Raw genomic sequence first — 13015 nt, forward strand, 5'->3', positions numbered from 1 at the left:
ATAATTTTAAAAGCTATATGTCGCTATTATAAGATTTAAAACAACATTTAGGTTTTTTCCTAATATTACTATATTTCACGTCATTTTCGTAAAGTGTGCAAGCATGAGAAAATATATGAAGTGAGAAGTATGAATTCTGGTTACTTAGCGGAAGTCTTCGAGAAAACCATTCAAAGATAAAAATAAAACATTACACAAGACACTCTTAAAAGTTAATTAGGTATATAAAATATATCGGCCCATTTAATCCAACAATTTTGTCACAAGAATAACATAAAAAAGGAAATCACTAAACTAAACCGTTTGTGGGATTTTATATCGTGCTCAGCGTTTTAAGTACATTTGCACTAAGTGTTGTACATGCTAGACATGTGTTTAACATGTTTAAAGAAATGCATCAGGTTTTAAACAAGACTCACTCCTCTTTATTGACATTATTCTGATTTCAAACAAGTATTTATTCATTCTGTGCTTTTTTACTCGTTTTTTTTTTGGTTTGCGAGCTAATAATTGTTGCTAATATTAGCGATTATTTAATATTGTATTACATGTCCAAGATTAATTTTGCTTTTAATCTACACTAATTAATTATTGATTTTATATGATAAAGAAAATTTCTAATAAACTGATGGTATTATATTGTTTGAGTGGGTGTATGTATGTGTGTATGTGTGTGTGTGTCTGGGGGGGGGGGGGTGGATGGGGCGGCCGAGCCGTGGTTTAAAGTCCATCAAAAGAAAAAAAGTGTCTGTACAACCAAATCTAATGAAATTTACTTTCAATATGGCTTATACACACGCCATGATCACTAAATATTCCACGAGCGAGAAAAAAAGTCACTTGCATTCAAGGACCGAAAATAGGACGTTAAATTCATTCTATTATGAATTCATTTTTTTTTTTACACAAATCATTTCTACAATGTAATGTTTGTGTCTTTCCCATAAATATCAGTTCAACAAAACCGGAAACACTCCACTCATATCAAATTTGGATTTCAGAAGTGCTTTTTAATTTTCGAAATAGGATGTCTTATGGGAATACTGGTAACAAGTTTGTATCACGGTTCCCTCTTTAAAATTGCTGTGCAATTGTGTGTGATAAACGGTATTAAAAAGTACATTACATACGGCCTGACATTTGCTATATTGTCTTGCATTTAGCTTTACACTGAGAGAGAGAGAGAGAGAGAGGAGAGAGAGAGAGAGAGAGAGAGAGAGAGAGAGAGAGAGAGAGAGAGAATCTCCTCCCTACTAAGCTGAGTTTTTTTCAAAGCCGCCTGCGCTCTTGAACAAGTCCATAAGTTAATTCGTTTCTTAGTTGGATATCAGAATTTGTTAATTGAATTGTCAATTTCATTAACAAGCATGGCGAACAGGATAATTACAGGAAACATATCTCCGCACTTAAACCCAATCCACCCCGGTGGTAAAGTGATGAATATTTTCTTAATTTTTATAGTATAATGAAAATATGAGGTAAAGTTAATATCAAGCCCGGAGACAGAGGCACCATCAAGCTGTTTAAAGCGATTGCGGAATAAAATAAAATCTTCCAATTCGCCCCATGGTACAGTAGATATTATCTCAAGTTTCAAATCTTGAATGAGCTTGATGGGCGATGAAAAATAAAATAAAAATTATTATTATTATTATAATCATAAAAGATTTAGACATACCAGGTTGTTTCCGAATACGTCACTAATCCGTCACAATAATTCAAAATCTTGGAAAAACTACGGAATTTAATTTGAAAAACAAAAAGTTTACAAAAAGTAAGACTCCACACTGCCAGCGCGCTATAAGCTAGCCAGCTCTGGTATCGCAACTCCGTCACACTAAAAGATACCAGTTAACACTTGGAATGGAGAGCTGATTTGCGAGTTTGGTATATATCAGTACAAGATCAATTACAATTAAGAAACGATTTCCTCACATCATTTTCGCATAGACCGCACCAGCGCGATAAGTTGGGTCCTCAATTTATAATAGCGATCGCTGTCTTCTGAACTCTTGATTACATCCAACGCCGCAGTGTTGAGGATGCTGCAGTGTGCATGCACGGATCGGTCAGAGCCTCAGATTCCTGTCGGATCAATTGTATTCTGATTTTAGATTTTGATTAATGACCGGAGCCCGCGGATAGATTCTCGCGTGAAGCTGTTTATGAAAACCTTCAGTAGTTAAGTTGGACTAATAAGTCAAACGGGATATGGAGAGATTCCCGTAGGATTTAGAATGTACTGTACGGGGTACCGAAATGTATTCTCCGTTGCTCTGTACCCGAGACATGAAATTCATGTCTAGATCACATTAGGTAAACATCACCGCTGCTATTTTATATACCCAGTCTAGTTAAGATAAACGAAACATTGTTAACCTATAACCCCGTTCCCATTTTGAAAAACAAAACTTTCCTCACCAAAACACAAAGAAACATATTCGAGTTAATATTCAATTTTTAAAAAGAAAAAAAATCAAAGTCTAAATATAAACACGGATTTACAAGAACCATTAGCTGCACGGGTGTAGCACATACATGAATGAAAAATGAACGGTTTAAACTTTTGTTTGTTCGGAAAATACTGTATGACAATAACTCAATAAGATGATAGTTCCGACATCATGATTAGTCCCTTATAGTTGTCATGAATTGAAAAAGAATCTCTCTCTCTCTCTCTCTCTCTCTCTCTCTCTCTCTCTCTCTCTGAGAGACTCTTCTACAAAGAGACGGAGAGATGAGAAAAAAATGCCTTTTGAGACTCTAATGATATCAAACCATTTCATTATAAATATATAAGTATACCCTCGAGACTCCGTGAAAAAACTCTCTGCTTACATTGAGAGATAACGACTTTAATTGCTTTAAGTGTTCGATAGCGCCGCTTTGGCCAATACATATAAGAGTCAATTGATACACAAGCTGAAGGTTGCTCCACAGCTAGTATTGAATTTTCATAATTAAATATGTATTCACTTCAGGAACGAGATCTGATACTGCGTTGTTTCTTTAAAACAAGCAGTAATTATTTGAATATTATGTTGGTCAACTTGTAGTAGTTCTTAGATAGAAGTACATGTATTACATTTTTGTATGAATTTTTACGTGCGACGATATATTTCAGTCGCTTTCTAGAGACGATGCAATCGCAAAAAATACAATTATACTCAACTTTTTCGCGTGCGAGAATTTTTCGCGAGGTTCGTTGTTTTGAATATTTCTCACCGCGAACAAGACATCAAATGTCTCTAATATAATTTTATTTTCCATATTACATTGTATTTTTTTTTTAAAAATTATCGCAGAAAAAAAAAATCACCCACTTATAATTGGTTAATCGCGAAATAATGTTCTCGCGAATAAAAGTTGATTTATATTATTGAAAGCATGTGAAGTGCGATTTTAGATACAATTCCTTGTTTTTAATAACTAATAATGATTGATAAATAAATAATGATTAATCAAATGAAATCTGTAATTATTATTTGACGGTGTTATCAGTTTAAGAGAACTGTGTGTTTAGGGTATGCTTATTATTACGGTACTAAGCATTTTTCCGACAATGTGTGTTCCTATTATACCGACATAGACCACCAAAGAAAACAAAAATATTGCTTCAATTTTTTTTGTTCTGCAGAAAGTATGTCAAAGCTCAAAACATTTTTTTTTTGGAATGACAGACATGATTTAGATATATTATATGCATACATCTGACTTCTAGGCGACAGAGATCCGTCCTTATTTACACAACAGCATTATCTTGGTGGTTTATTGATGAATCTTGTAAGTTCCAGTGTATACATGTAATTGTAGCTCAGTATGCATATCAATATGATTATGATATATATCAATATCAGAGAGAGAAAGAGAGAGAGAGAGAGAGAGAGAGAATATATAAAGCAAATCAATTAATTTATTCGTAATAAATTAATTCAAACATTATATTTACATTTCATCGTCGGAAACCCATGGCCATATACACTTCCTTAAAGGATATCTATTCCTTAGCAAATATATACGTGTACAGACTTTATATATACATCAATTTAACAGCGCATTCATACACTCACATGAATTATCTTAATATTATAATCCAAAATACTGATGCTGAATCAGATTTATACGTGTATAATAAATTAAACCTACATGTAACATGATCAATATACGTGTATAGGGACCTCAATATTAATTTACAATATCTCGGTTGTTAATAATTCATCAATACACTAGCAATTCTCCATATTTTTCTTCCCAGTTCTCAATTAAGTGACCAATATTCTGTTATTATCAGATAATTCAAGGATAAAAATATATATTATATATAATAGATACGTGCGGGCGTACGTGTGCTTTGTTTGGGGATGTCAGTCGTTTCCATGAAATTATTGATGAAAGTAGAAGCTTGCGTGGGTGACCATTCTCATTGGATTTTCTTTTTTTTTTTATTTACTCGATCCTTCACCTTGAATCCATATACTAGTAGGCGCTTGCTTCTGTGAACATGTTCAGCCCATACTGTATACAGGGAAATATTCGCTCCCGTTTTATTTTAGCCCCTATTTCACTCGTTGTCAAAAGGTGAATTTAAGACTGGGCGAATTTTATATTGCAAATAATATCTTTGTTAATACAACTGCATCTGGATGAATTCAAGACGTGGCGAGACTGTTTGCAATTGTTAAAGGGCGAAAATAACATGGGACGAAAATTACCCTGTACACATAAGTATAATATCACATCTAATTACGTGAAGTACTTACCCCCTTCAGTGAATTACAATCATTTCGAAACGAAATATTTAGCATCACTCTCCTCTACGATAGTTGACCTACAAAATGATATATATGGCGACATTGCTGCTATTATTTGTTTTCGGGGGGGGGGGGGGGGGGGGTTATATACTAAAACAACTTCTAAACAATACTCGCCGAACAGAAAAATCTGCTTTCATTCTTTGTGCAAAGATATTCACGAAATAGTATATATGTAATGAAGACTGAGATTCAGGTATGGATCAAGAAATTTTATCCCAGAGTTAGGGATCTCGGGGACGAATTCTGTTCGGTAGGGGAAGAGAGACCTTGTTTTGCCCATTTAATTTATTTACTATTTAGCTACGTAATTTGAATAAGTTTGAACTTTCCATGGCCTGGGGTGAGGGGTGGGGTGGGGGTGGGGGAAGCCTGACCACCCCGCCCCGACACCTCTAGACGATTTATCTTAATTTAGCATATTCTGGTGGCACCCTTTAATAGTTTATTTCTAAGGAGAAAATATACGTGTATTTCTGTTCGCTTTCTTTTATATCATAAAAGCGATTCATATGGAATTGTTCTCAGCTCGCCTACACTGTTTAGCAATGGTTGTACGGAAACTTTAACTTCTGTCTCTCTATTCATGTGGTGAACGTATAAACATTGACATTCATCACGCAAAACACACAAAAATCCAGTAATAAAGTTTATTACTTTTTAAAGTTATCATTACTTGCATTGCAAAAACATAACAGCATGTGGCCAAAGAAATAAAAACGCAACATAAAAATTTAACCAAGGCACATTTATTTACAGAACATATCAGGAATATTTAGATTCACCAATACATGTAAGCCCCCCCCCCCCCCCCAAAAAAAAAAAAATTAACAAAATAAAAAAAAATTAACAAAGATCAATCGATTCAAAACACTCGGCATATAATATTATAAAGAATGAAATCGCCCCCTCCTACGCGACATCTTGTGATCACTCACAGAGAATAAAACAATGGCTATGGGGCGAGTTTATCAGAAAGGAACCGATTTTTTGTTTATTGATATCATTGTATGATTAAGTGTGTGATTTCTCGTGGAATTAATCATCTTGTCAATTCTCCGCGACTTTTTTGTTCATCACCGTTTTATTCAAGGTATCATTTTGCGATAAAAACGTATTTTTACATTATCAACATACATAAATGTTTTCATAATCGCAGTGGTGTTTTCCATTTCCAGATTATTGGAGATCGTTTTGTAATCGCATCGATTTCTTTTTTACATTCAATACATTTTTCCAATTTTATCCAGTACTTTTTTCGTTTATCAAAGTGTACTTCAATACCTGCGATAATATATATTTTAAATTAGCTAGTTCGTATAAGAACTGTTCAAAATAACTTGATAATTTGCACTGCTGTGTTTTCATGGGTGAAAAAATATGAATACAATTAAATTACGAAAAATTTCCTCCCATAAAAAAATCCAGCTGATCTGCAGAGTACAGTCAGACAAATGTTTCATTCTCTGAAAGTAATTTGTCCGAATTTTGTTCAAACCGGAATCCCTCCCGAGGTTTATGATGAAATAAATAAAATTCGTAATAAGTTAAAATGCCTTGGCGACTACAGATCCTGTACCATCAGTCGGAGAACTTCCGTGGTTCTACAATTAGTTTCCAACTTGTACTTCCTGTCGATTGATAAAAAAATGGAGTCTCCCGTACTTAACAACGTTGTACGATCTGCGACCGGATGTAAAGCGAATTGTAAATAAGTTCGAACATCATGCCTTCTCTTTTTTTGCGAAACCTTGAGCTTTTAACTGCTTTAAAGTAAAGAAATCATAAATTGAGAGTGACCAATTAATTAAACATTATTTTGATTGCATACTCGAAATTAAAATTGGTAATGGATGAACTTTATTTTGTCAACAGAAGATGCAAGTTTAATATGATGCTTGTACTGACTGTAATTATGGTATTTACGATTTACAAGGATTAAAAATATTAAAGAAATATGTAAATAGATGTAAAATGAATAGATTTTAAAGTTCCAACAGAACGCCTTAGCTTAATCTCAATCGTACGATTTCTGCAACTAAAGTACACGTGTGTTGTCCTTTTCAGCAAAAGTCATGCATTTACATTATAAATTAAAAAGTACAAAATGACGTTTGTTCGCCACGTGATTTTATTTTTATGACGCCACGAGAGTTTTTTCGGTTTCGGGTTATCTGATCATGCAGACACATTGATTATTATATCATTTTAGCGTAAATGAATGTAACATCGACATTGATTTAACCACGCCTAGAAAAATTCATTAAAGAAAGTGATCTACGGCATTTGCCACACCAACACGTTTCATTAGAAATAAAGGGTATTTTGTTTTGAAGTTATAAAATGTACCAAAAAATTGCAAATATTTGTACATCAAATTAGAAAGATAACTTGATGGAAATGATTTTCTATTTTTTTTCGTTTGATTTATGATGACTTTGGATTCTTACTTCATGATCCTAAAAATTCAAAAGTCAAATTAAAGCTTATAAACATGAATATTTTGACTAATCAGTTAGAGTCCTTTACAGAAGACTATAGATTTTTTGGGGTTTGTGCTATAAAGTCTTTTAACCTTGATATACAAAGACTGGTTTGCTTAATTTGTTTTTAGTGTTGTTGATTCGATCATTGAGTTATATAAATTAAAACAACAGACTGACTAAATAGTCAGTCATTGCATGGATTATCTAAGCTATATTGTATGTCGAAATGGTACTCGCATATTATATATTTCATTTAAGATCAGCATCATATTTTTTTCTTGTTTTGATACGTTATAACATAAAAGCACTCAAAAACCAAATGCGTTTTTCCAAAATACATATATATATATGCCTAAAAACCAAATCAACACATATGCCCAAACGTGGACAACATACATACATCGTACCAAAGTTCCCAAATCTTTATATGGAGTGCGGACGCACTGGACACCATAATTATACATGCATACATCAATGCCGATGGGGGATAATGCGTAGAAAAATATAAAGAATGTTCTAAGTTAGCGCATAAAACAATTCAGAACCGTGTCGTGTCAAATCTAATATTTGGGGGGTATCTTTATTGCCTTGGCGATCTTTTGAACAGAATCTCCCATCCTCGGAGATTTATACTGAGCCATTCATCTGAATATCTGACTCGGTCAGCATTTTATTCGTCCGATGTTTTTGTTTTGCGTTTTTTGCGTTGCATTCTTTATTTTTAATATTTGACGTCACGCATTTCCATGGGGAACAACGAAACACTTTAAGACTCCATTTCTTCTTTGTTGTTGATTTCTTTCCGTATAGAATGTATTTAACACGCTATATATGGAGTCGTTTGCATCTTTATTTTGAAGAAAAACGTATCTTCCAAGTATGCAGACGGTATAACTGAATCAAGGTAGAATCAATTATGGAGGGGAATCTCTTCGACCAGTGCCCGAAATAAAAGATCTATTGGCTCCAAGAAGCCAGTAATTCCAGGCCTCGCCGTGCTATATCTCTAAGTCGATTGATCAGGGCATGATAGATTATTTATTTGTACACAACTGTTAAGCGGGAGTTTTGCCCGTTTATTTTGGTTAAGTCTATATATATACATGTATATCAATTCATATAAGATCTTTATATTAAAAGGAATTGGCGCAAGTATTGTTGTTGAAGTTGCACGGTATAAATAAACATTCTTGACTGAGCCACCCCCCCCCCCCCAACAAAAAAAAAATAACCGCTAAAGGTACATCAATGTAAGGGTCAGAGGAATTTAGCCCTCAACGCTTTTTGAATTATCATAGGTGGAAGCACTTTAAGTTTAGGTCTTACCTGTTTTTATCTGTTATTTGTAAGAGTTAAAGTAACAAAAAACAGCAACTTAAAAAATATGAAACATGTGCCACGTTGAGGAATTATATAATTTTTATATAACGCTTTCTTGGATAACCCGGTGTATGAGCATCATATACATTTATTAATAAAAGTACATGACGTTTTAACGTGAGAATAAGCATGAAATTATATAAATATTAAACAATATGCTTAATTTCTTACCTTATTTCTCAATTCCCTTAGGTTTAGAATGTTTTAAGTACGGGGGGTTCAGTTCTGAAATTTATCTTATCTCACTGACAACTAGTCCGGAATTTTCATGACGGTTTGAGATTCCGTGGTGTATTGGTTTTGTAGGTATAAACGTGTGTATTTTGTAAATCTTTTTTTTTTTAAGTGCTATGTTTTAACTAAAATCTCGTGAAAAAAATCATTCTATGATGTATAAAAATAAAAATTTTATTTGTTTCTGAGAGAGAGAGAGAGAGAGAGAGAGAGAGAGAGAGAGAGAGAGAGAGAGAGAGAGAGAGAGATGATGTCTTCAATATGTTTCCTTGTTATGAACTAGTCATCTTGAAGTACACGTACAATTATTTAAGGCAATTATTCCAGAAGAAACTCATCCGACACAGGATGCATTCTATGAAACACATCTATTAAACAATTTTATCACAATGGGATCCCTCAGGATAAAAGCTAAGGGGCTAAATTCAGATAATGTACTTTATAGGTTCATCTTCTTCAAGTATGACAAATTGTATCTCAATTTCAGTGTAAGTGAAAACGATACTTTTGATTAAACCTTAAAGTGGTTGTAACCTAATTTTTGCACTTTGCACTATTACCGGGTAAGAAGGTCATCTAACGATATTTTCAAAACCGGTTCTGCTTTAAAATCCTGTGCATTTTTTTTTAAATTTTCATGCAAGACTAAAAAAAAAAAGGAAAACAAAAAACACCCCCCCCCCCAAAAAAAAAGAAAAGAGTAACCCCCTCCAATAAAAGACAAACCAACAACAAAATCAGTATTCAATGACATCCTTAAAAAGTTTGAAAATGAAATCGATTTTCTTTTTCATTATAGATAATATAAAATCATCATAATTATTCAGTCGGTGCTAAATTTTTTTTTGGAAGGAGTAGAAAGGAAGGAGCTTCAATAAAAGATTCACATTTTTTTTTTTTTAAAATCTAAAATAGAGGTCTTAGAAAATGTAATATATAGAAATCGTTCCATATTTCCAAACAATTAAGTACGAAGTCGAGCCCCCCCCCCCCCCCCCCACATCTCAACTCGAGGAAACTAATATCATAAAGAAAGAAATTAACATGATCCGGATATAGCGCCATTTATCTCACTACAGCGTACTTGAAATGTTTCTTTGCACTGTAACGCTCCCTTGAATTAGCCATCCCATCGCTCATGTTATTTGAGAAATTTCTTTCAATTTGTTCAAACAGAAGTCGTGGAGCGATCATTTAAAGTTTTCTTTTATGCTTTTTCTCCTGAGCACGGTTTATCTATCGCTTTTACCTCTGAGTACCGAGGGACAAATTTTCAGAGAATTCCAGTCGAACGCACTTGAGTGGATTTGAAAAAAAAATTTGTTCCTGATCATCAATTTTTCTGAATTACGAGGTCCGCATGACACGGGAATAGAATTAGTTAACATTCGATAAGAAAACATATTAACGCTAAGCATATAATTTGTTGTATGGCAGAATTTATTGCTTCTCGAAATAAGACAGAAAGAAGAATTTAACCAGAAACCGTAAACATTTAGTGAAAATGTGAGCGCATTTTTATTTTTGGTTAAACATTAAATAGCAAAAAAAAAAAAAATCAGAACCAGAATTCTAGACAAAATTTTGTTATATTACAGATAACAAAAGTTTTGACATGAAACATAATCTAATGAACGCGACACTCGATGATAAAATGCCCCGGCAGCTTTCGTATTATGAACACATTGATTCCATCTCCATGCAGGTGCGAGCTTGGCGCGTCTGCGACGCCATATCGCAGGAAATGGACACAGAGATATGTATTCCAAAACATCTCCTAATGTTCCCACATTCGGCAAATTTCTAGCCTATCGCAGCGATCGAACATAAAGTGTATAGGTTTTACTAAGGATGAAGGTTTGCCTGTTTTATTGTGTATCTTCTCACCTGTATTTATGACATGGGTTTATCTCTCCAGAACTTCCGAACTTCCTCTGAGATAAAACAGCTATATAGACGGAGAGAGGATGTCAATGCGATAAGGCAAATCTGCATCAACTTGTTACCATGTTTGTGTGTGTGTGCAGATATTGTTTGGGGGGAAAAAACATTTTTGAAAAAAAGTATATCGGTTATGAAAAGAACAAAAGAACAGACATGTTGGAACCCAATAAAATAAAATCTGGTTATTATAACAACTGGGCGGCAATTGACTGACTGTTATCGGGAATTTTCTTTGTTTTCCTGTTTTTTATGACTTATTTTTTCATATCTCTTTTTTTGTTGTTGCTGTTCTGTTTGAGCGAAGAAATCTCTTTTATTATATATGTGCGCAAAATTATGTTCACAACGTCAGCTAAGAGGGCATGATTGTTGTCACAATTTTTAAGCTATTTAAACCTCCTTAAAAAGAAGAGTTCTATGTAAAGATATAGAAAAAAAGTCAAAATTTTAAAGCCCAAATATTTGACTTTGTTTTTTTCTAAATGATTTATGACCCAAAATTCTTTTCTAAAATATTAAGAAATGTTGGTGATCAGAGGCACGTAGCACCCCCCACTTTTTTGCGCAGCAAAGATTTTTCTTAAATTTACATACCAAAAATTGAATTAACATGGAGTTGGCCACTTTTTTGTGACTATGTGAAAATTGGATAGAATATAAGGAAATAAACAGTGGAATGGAAAAGTATCCCCCCCCCCCCCCCACGGATTAGGAATATCAGAATTTTGGAAAGTAACCCTTTTTGTTGTTGATTTTTTGGATGAGTTTGCGCCCCCCCCCCCCACACTTTCAAAAACGATGCTACGTGCCTGGATCATTCAGCCTCCTCAAGTAATTTTTTTTTGGTTTATTTTGTAGGAAGAGAGCCCGAGGTTTGAATATCATTATTCATATTAATTCAATCTTTGATCGAACAACTTCCCCACATCTATTCACATAAACCTAAACAGTTTTATTGCTAAACAATGATACCGTAACTTTATTCAAGAAATACGTTTTATAGATATGCATGTTATAATCTAAAAGATATGACAAAAGAATGTTTTATGCGATAATTTAAAAGGCTTTCTAATACCGTAATTTGTAACAACTTTTGTTCAAACCTTAAGTATATGCATAATTATGTTATTTCCATAAGAAGGACACTTTTTAAAACAGTTTTATAATTATTTTAACCATATCTTTGCAGTGGTACTGTACGCAAGTAGCATCGGTTTTAGCACCCCCCCCACACCCCCCCCCCCCCCCCGATGCTACGTGCCTGATTGAATAGTGGCTTGGTGGTCAACAATTCACTCCTAATTCTTTTATTCTTTTAAAGAAGATTTTTATAAAATGTAATATACAGCTTAGTAAAGAAAAAATCCAAATGTTTAAGTTTTATATTCAAAATTTGTCTCTGTATCTTATATAGAGCTCTTTTTCTAGTCTAATGACCTTTGAGCCCTCTTAAGGATATTTTACTCTAAAATTTTTAGATAATAATTTTATTTATAAATACATGTATATGTTATTCAAAAGATAGCGAAAAACCCATATGTATAAGCTGTAAAATTTAAATATTACTTAATTATCTTTATACAGTACATTTCCTTATAGGAATGACCTTGACCAACAAGCCCTGTAAGGAAGCTGGGTGGTCAACTAATTACCTCTCAGATCTACCTTTAAGTTAGAATATTTAGATGTGACAAGCAATAATCTCTGATTTAGGTTAGAAAAATTCCAAGTAATTCAACTTTGAATACTGAATATTTTTCCTTATCTTTATTTAGAGCCCTTCCTCTCAAGAAAATTAATGTATTTAATAGAGTTTCCCCTATTGTGAAATCAAAACAAAGGCTTAGGAAAGAAAGCTAACTCTAACCTCACATCTATAGCTTGCTCTACGAGCTAAAACACTTAAAATTAGATCTATACTCTTACTTCTTTTTTTAAACTGCATCAATTCCGAAATCATGTACCGTAATTTTAGTTGCTCTCTCCCCGTTCATAACGACTGCTTGTCATCATATTAATCAATGTTAACTAAGTTTTTTAATTACTTAAAAAACGTCGTTTTGTTAATTTTGTTTGTTATAATTTGTTATATATACAGCTCCTTTTCAAACTATGTATCAATCATAAAAAAAATATAAAGGAACACTGCATCAATCTCAA

General features: G+C 33.4%; 1 protein-coding gene across 5 annotated transcripts in view; it reads right to left on the reverse strand.

The window, feature by feature from the left end:
- The window catches only part of LOC105338980 (calcitonin gene-related peptide type 1 receptor), a 32622-nt gene extending 23687 nt beyond the window's left edge, over positions 1 to 8935 (reverse strand). For 2 of the 5 annotated variants that reach the window (XM_066072830.1, XM_011444334.4), the window contains exon 1: positions 1679 to 2059. The gene's annotated coding sequence lies outside the window, so the exon portion shown is untranslated. Of the gene's footprint in view, positions 1 to 1678; positions 2064 to 8848 lie in introns of those variants that run through there. The other 3 variants (XM_066072829.1, XM_011444336.4, XM_011444335.4) reach the window with 3 other exon arrangements.
- Positions 8936 to 13015: the final 4080 nt, after the last annotated feature.

Source organism: Magallana gigas, chromosome 10, assembly GCF_963853765.1.
Source record: "Magallana gigas chromosome 10, xbMagGiga1.1, whole genome shotgun sequence".
Lineage (NCBI taxonomy): Eukaryota > Metazoa > Mollusca > Bivalvia > Ostreida > Ostreidae > Magallana > Magallana gigas.